This window comes from Spodoptera frugiperda, chromosome 7 (genome assembly GCF_023101765.2).
Source record: "Spodoptera frugiperda isolate SF20-4 chromosome 7, AGI-APGP_CSIRO_Sfru_2.0, whole genome shotgun sequence".
Taxonomy (NCBI): domain Eukaryota; kingdom Metazoa; phylum Arthropoda; class Insecta; order Lepidoptera; family Noctuidae; genus Spodoptera; species Spodoptera frugiperda.
This window is the reverse complement of record NC_064218.1, coordinates 1,880,191-1,887,127: the sequence shown is the minus strand read 5'-3', so window position 1 is coordinate 1,887,127 and position 6,937 is coordinate 1,880,191. Positions and strand designations below refer to the sequence as shown.

The 6,937-nt window shown below is 38.0% G+C and overlaps 1 long non-coding RNA gene across 1 annotated transcript; it reads left to right on the top strand.

Annotated features, from left to right (window-relative positions):
* The first annotated feature begins 2,751 nt into the window (after positions 1-2,751).
* On the top strand, positions 2,752-3,571 carry LOC126910831 (uncharacterized). Its single transcript, XR_007705399.1, has 3 exons — positions 2,752-2,941; positions 3,119-3,201; positions 3,296-3,571. It is a non-coding gene; the product is annotated as an uncharacterized LOC126910831 (long non-coding RNA).
* The last annotated feature ends 3,366 nt before the right edge of the window (positions 3,572-6,937 follow it).

Here is a 6,937-nt window from a genome sequence, read left to right as displayed (position 1 = left end):
AATTATGTCTTGAGTAGTTTCGAAGATATATGTATTAAAATGATCACGTTTTTAAAGTATTAAAGGGAGTAGGTAGATATGCACATGTGTAATTTAGTAATAGCTTTTCACCAGGTTTAAAAAGGGAAAGAATTATTACTATTACTGGATATAAAACCGAAGCACCTAATTTTAATGTGAGGTAAGAGCCTGCCCTTTGTGAGGTAAGAGAGAGTATCAGACTCTTAGTGATTAAAAACCATCCCGGTCTTACTTCTGCTTTGAGCCGGAGCCCCGGTAACCCATTAGCTTGTCCGCAACTCCGAGTAAAATACCTAACAATAGCAGTAAATAAATAAAATTAAGATTTCGACTACCAACAATAACTATTGCTGGCAAATTTTTAAACAGCGTGGCTTAAAATTAAATATCCCCCATCCATGTTGTTCTACGTGGTATAAAAGGAGTTTAGATTGCAACCGAGTTACAAAACATATAAAAAATAATCCTTATCACCAGCATTACATAATATTGTTATGGTTTATATTCCTTATCGGAGCATTTGACGGTTTCTCGCATTAAACTGTGGACGAACCATAAAACGGTAAGGTATTGGATTATCTTACTTTTTAAGAGTTTTTTCGTAATAACTGATTCCCAAGAGCACTCGATCGTCGATGAACATTTCTGATTCGATAATATGTAATCAATATCTTATTTCACAAAATAGTATTTGTAATAACTTCGACGTTATTTAGATTTTTTTTAAAGTATTTTGGCTTTGAAAGTCTTTATGCAGAATGTCACCTACTCTACGTGAATTACCTATGCTAACTACCTAGCCTACCTAGGTACACCTATACCTACCTAGATATTCATACATAATTGATAAAAATAACTTCGAAAGTCTTTAAGGAATTATATTCGTTAAAGATTTTATGAAATGAATCGCAGACTTTTTATTTTATGTACCTACTAGCTTCCGCCCGCGACTCCGTCCGCGCGGATGTCGGTCTTCGCGTGGAAGTTTTATTTCTCCATTATGAGTAACTCTGACAATGACATCTTATAAATATCTATTGGACCCAAATACGGCGACGACACCCATAATAATTAAGGAGATCCCTCTATTGAGCTACTGCTGTTGAGCTCGCGTTCTGTATGTAAAACTGAAAAATAAAGAAATTTTTTTTCTACGTATTTTTCCCTGATAAAAAGTATCCTATTTTATGCCCAGGATAATAAGGTATAATTATACCAAGTTTCATCGAAATCGAACTGTTAGTTTTCACGTGATGCCTGAACATATAGAAATCACGTATTTGGGTTTGGTATCGATCCAGTAACACCCCTGCTCTCAGGGATGTGGTCGGCGACTCAGGGATGTGGTCGGCGACGGCGCCCTCTCGCGTCCGGCACTGATACAAGCCATGGTGCGGAGCGAGGGGGACTGGGATGCCGTCTCCTCCTTCTGCGAAGCAGTCATGCTAGCTAAGGAGGAGGCGGGGCGCGTGAGGGAACGAACTTCCTCACGCCCCAGCCGTCGCGAGAGACACTCCGGGCGTCGGGGATCGCGCGACGATCTCCGGCCACCGTAAGTGCGGGTCTGCGGACGGTGAGCAAGGGTAGCTCGCCGCCCGACCAGAACCAGACCCGTGCGTGCGGCGCGTCGCGTTCTGCGCGCGCCTCAAAGAGCCATCAGACCACCACAGATGGGGCCCAGTAGGGCTGATGCCTAATCCGGAGCTGCGGACTACCTAGCGGGTTTACCGGGGCTCCGGCTCGACGGGCAGGAATAGGAACGGGGTGGTTTTTAGTCAGTAAGAGTCTGACACTCCCTCTCGCCTCGCCCAAGGCGGGAGAAGTCATTGGATGATTTTCCACCCTAAAAAAAAAAAAAAAAAAAAAAAACACCCCTGCTATTTATTTTTTCAATGTACAGAATTGCCCCTTATACAGATTTATATGATGAATATATGAATGAATGAATTAAGTAATTAATTAATTAATGAGTGTTATAAACGTAAGAGTAGACAAATATAATCAGAAAGCTCCGAACTGCTAAGCTATCGGGAGTTATACGTGTTATTGTGAGTCAACCATAAGAGATAGACATTTGCTGTCGTGAAATATTTTTTAAACAATTTTAAGGAGAACATTTCCGTCATACATGATTTCTGTGTAGCTTTAACCATAAAGGCTGCACACGCGACGGAAGCTTAAAAAATGGAGTAAGTTCTCCTGTTTTCCCAACATTTCCCTTCACTGCTCTGCTCCTATTGATCGTAGCGTGATGAAAAGTATACTATAACCTGCCCAGGAGTATGAAGAACAAGTGTACCAAGTTTCGTTGAAATCTGTCGAGTGGTTTTTGTTTCTATAAAGAACATACATACAGACAGACAGACAGACAGACAGACAGACAGACAGACAGACAGACAGACAGACAGACAAAAAAAATCTGATTGCATTTTTGGCGTCAGTATCGATCACTAATCACCCGCTGATAGTTATTTTGGAAATATATTTCATGTACAGAATTGACCTCTCTACAGATTTATTATAAGTATAGATAACTGTAACTAAAATACAAATAGGTACTACATTATGAAATAAGGCGCACATTTGCCTACCTCCTCAACAAATATAGGGCGTGATATCCATGTTAATCGTAAAACAAATCAAATCAAATAAAAAATGTTTCAACATCACAATTATTAACATTACAACTTTACAAAAAGTAATAAAAACACCTTTATCTACCCTATAAATTACGAAACTTCAATTCGTTTTCCATCAGTGGCAGAGAGAATCACATCAATGCAAGACCTGAGTGTGACCAGCTCTTGATGTGGATTGTACCAGTGTGGACTACTAACCGTGTCCTGATAACACCGGTACTATGAAACAGTACATGTCAAGAGCTGGTCATCTCGTCTTCGTCAGGATCTTCAAGTACCAGGTACATCCACATTGATTATATTATTTGTTGGCGAATCCATTCAATGATATTGATATTATTAGTCCAACTTCAGAAACAGGTGACGTTTTGTGTATTTTCTCTTGTAAGCGGGTTGGTGGCCAAATGCACAATGATCAACGCTAAAAAAACTAATTAGGCGACGAATTTCTATTGCAGGCTTCCATGGGCGACGCTAACCGCTTACCATCAGGCGATCCGTCACTGTAACCACCTAGAAGATGCTAATATTAAAATTATAGGTAACGAAATTTCTATTTGTTTATTTTCTTAACAAGGCTTAGTTTTAATATTATATAGTCAATTATTCTCTGACCTTTATTCCTTTTATTTCAGAATCTATAATCGGATACAATGGGCAGCCGTCAACGTCCAATTTGGTGCCAAAATAGTATCTTCTTGAATCCTTAATCTTAGTTTCTCTTTAGAAAAATAACATGGCCTCATTATTATTATCGTTGTGGCACACAGCAGCTCTTTTTCACCGGCATCGCTCCCGCCAACAATACACAATGGAGAATAGCTTCCACTGATATGCAGAAAAAGAGTTGCAATAAATAGACTTACTGTAATACAACGCATGCTGACCAATATACGTCTGAAGTAGTTGAAGTTTGTTCTTTTTTTATTGACAATTTAATTTTCTCATCATCATTAGTTGAAAGACGTCCACTTCTGGATAAAGGCTGATCACTAAAGGCGCTGATTGCTTACCATCTGCTCCTATGCCATCTATTCCATAATTAAAGGCTGCCTTTAGTCTGGCGGCAGATGGGCAACATCGAACAACAACTCGCCATTTGCACCCATTGTCTCCCCTAGACTCTGATAATGTTGATGGTCCACCTAGCGAGAGAACTATCTACACTACATCATCCAGTCCATGGTCTCCACTTGAACTTGAATGGAGTCTCTTGCTCGTTCTTCTCCATTCGAAGTTACACTTTGGAATGAGCAGCTTTACTGACAGTCAGACTGACGGACGATTGAATTTGACGTTTCAAAAGTGCCTAATATAGGATTAATTTAAACAAATGCTTTGAACATTTTGCTGGCTGGTCTGCCGTCAATCCTTGCTTGCCCGTTACCATTTTAAGCTGCAGAATTGCAAATGAATTTTTTTTCAATATAATTTGTATAAACGGTATAAATAAAACCGACCAACACTTTTCTATAACATCATACTCCAAATCCTTATTGGTAAACTAATTTCCCTAAAATGGCACGTTGCCAACTTCGATACGGGGATTATGTCTTCATGAAGAGCATTTTTAACTCTTTCACGTATGAATAAAGTGCAAAATAGGTATTTTTAAAGTGTTTATTCTATGTAAGTCGATTATGTAGATTATTGTGTACCTTTTGTGGTTTGATACAGATTAAGAGACAGATAAAATATTTAATAACTTTATTGAACACTGATATTTTTTATTTTCTATTATGGTTAAAAAACGTGGTCGCATACTTATATATTCTTCTGTGTCATAGGTGCATTTTAAAACATATTATACATTTAGTTCACGCCACCAAACCTAGAATAAAAAATAGATCACAGACAGTAGTGTCATCACATAACTTCAACAGCTCTTCAGTGGTCACTGCTGATTAAAGTTTCTTCCCGCATAGAAAAGGTTTTAAGTGCCATGCACTTGGAAAAATTTCAACAATAGCAACCACTACAGCAAATAGGCAGTAAAAGAAATTCATTACTTTCATAAAAAAACTAAATCACTAAATAAATATGACCCTAAGTAACTTACAAAGTACTTCACTATCTTCGAACTATTGATATACTGTGACGACATAACCGAACATGTTCGAGTATTACATCAACCTTCGAGACGGTATCAGGAACACCATTTTTTACTAACATGGCAGTCTGCCAACTCTTCGATACTACGTTATGTCTTCGTGAGATAAATTTTGAGGCTTTCAAACTGAAATAGGTGTCGGATAATGTTTCTAAAGACGAGCTCTTGTACCTACTTGGATTTTGTTTACATTTTTCAAGGTTTCGTGCCAAAAGATATCAAAGTATCATTATGTGGTTGTAAATTGTGGATATCAACAGTTTCTGACGGTCCGTAGACTATTTTTTTTTATGGTGTAAGTCGGTAAACGAGCAGACGGGTCACCTGATGGTAAGCAATCGCCCAAGTGCGTAAATCGTGCAAGTGCTGGCCTTTAGGGGTTAGGAATTTAAGGGTTGTTGGGGAATCGGGAATTGAGAAGATTGGGAAGGGCGGTAATTGGACCCCCGGCAACCTCGCTCACACAACGAAATTCTCGAAACACCGGAAGTAACCCAGTAATACTTTGCCTGATCCGGGAAACGAACCCGAGTCCTTCGAGTCCGTCTCGTTGTCCGGCAGTGGAACTTGCGACCACTCAACCAACGAGGCAGTCACGGTTAAATACTATTATAATCGAGCAAGAATTCAAGTGAATTGAAATGCACCAGTAAACAATTATAGTTTGAATCAATTAACAATCAATTTATTGGAATTCACATCAAGTTCTAATAATTTCATTAACATGGCATTTTAATTGATAAGTTTTTTATGTAGTTATAGCTTCGATCAATAACTAATCGTTTACCCAGGCACCTCAAAGCATAGTAGGAACGGTGTGGTTTTTAGTCAGTAAGAGTCTGACACTACCTCTCGCCTCCTTCCCAAGAGAAGTCATTGGATGATTTTCCCCCTCAAAAAAAAGGTTCGGTCAATAATGTAGGTACTTTTTCTTTAGATTGTCTTTTGTTTTATACATATACCAACTTTTGTTAAACATTACCTAAACAATAAAAAAAGAATATGTAGGTAGTATTTCTATTTAAAGATTAATATTAGTATTCTATCTGTAATTTTTTTCTATACTCTATTATCTTGTTTCGATTCTCTGGTTAGTCGAGTTGTTGCAAGTTTGACTGCAAGCGAGAGTTTCAATTTTGATTTCAATTTCGAGTTTCGATTCCCGGGTTGGGCGTATCCTTATTGACTTTTTCGACTTTTTATTTCTCAGCGTTAGCATTGAGTCCGAATTTATGCCCATTAAAAAATATAGTTATGGCAAATAAACTAATGGAAATCAGGTATTATGTGTTTCATCGTCATTGAGCAACCGTGGTAATTAATGCCCAAACCTCCCTCGTGTGAGAAGAGGCATTTGGCTAGCAGTCGCCACTTATATTATGCTGTTGATGATGATCCACCCACAATATAATTTATTATTATCAGAACCCAAGTAAAAGTTGTTTGCACCAATAAATCGATGGAAGCCTCCGACTGCCAATTCCCAAGCAAAAATAATTCTCATCGTAAAATATCACGGTATATACCCGCGTTGACAACAAGATCCAAGTGTAGCGGTAGGGCTGACACGTACAGTTAGAAGTGCAGTTTTATTGTGTTATATATTTCTTTGTTTGGGGTATCTACATTTATATTTTTATAGTAAATGACATTAGTATTAAAGTAAATGGCATTAGAAAAAACCTATTTGTTTTTATATGGTATAAACCGGTAAAGGAGCAGACGGAACATTTGATAGTAAGCATTCTCCGCCGCCCATATACACCCGAAACACCAGAGGTTTTATAAGTTTGTTACTGGTCTTTTGGGGATTAGGAATTTAAGGCTTGTTGGGGAATCGGGGATTGTGAATTGGGAAATTGGTTGGCTAGATGCAGATTACTTCGCTTCCAATCGGCTGAGTCATTAGAAGTTTTGGGAGTAATCTTATGTGAGCATGTTTGTGACTTCAGATTTTAGGCATTCAGAACAATTTTCGAAACATTAAGTTTTCTACAAAACCAAACATAGGATAAAAACCTAAACTCCAATCAATATACAGTAGACTATTTTAAAATCATTAATCAGCATTTAATAAAAGTAGATTTCCAGAAATATTGAAAAAATCTAATCTATTCTTTTCTAAAACAAAGACAAAGGCAACCCTAATTTCACCTGGAGGTAAATC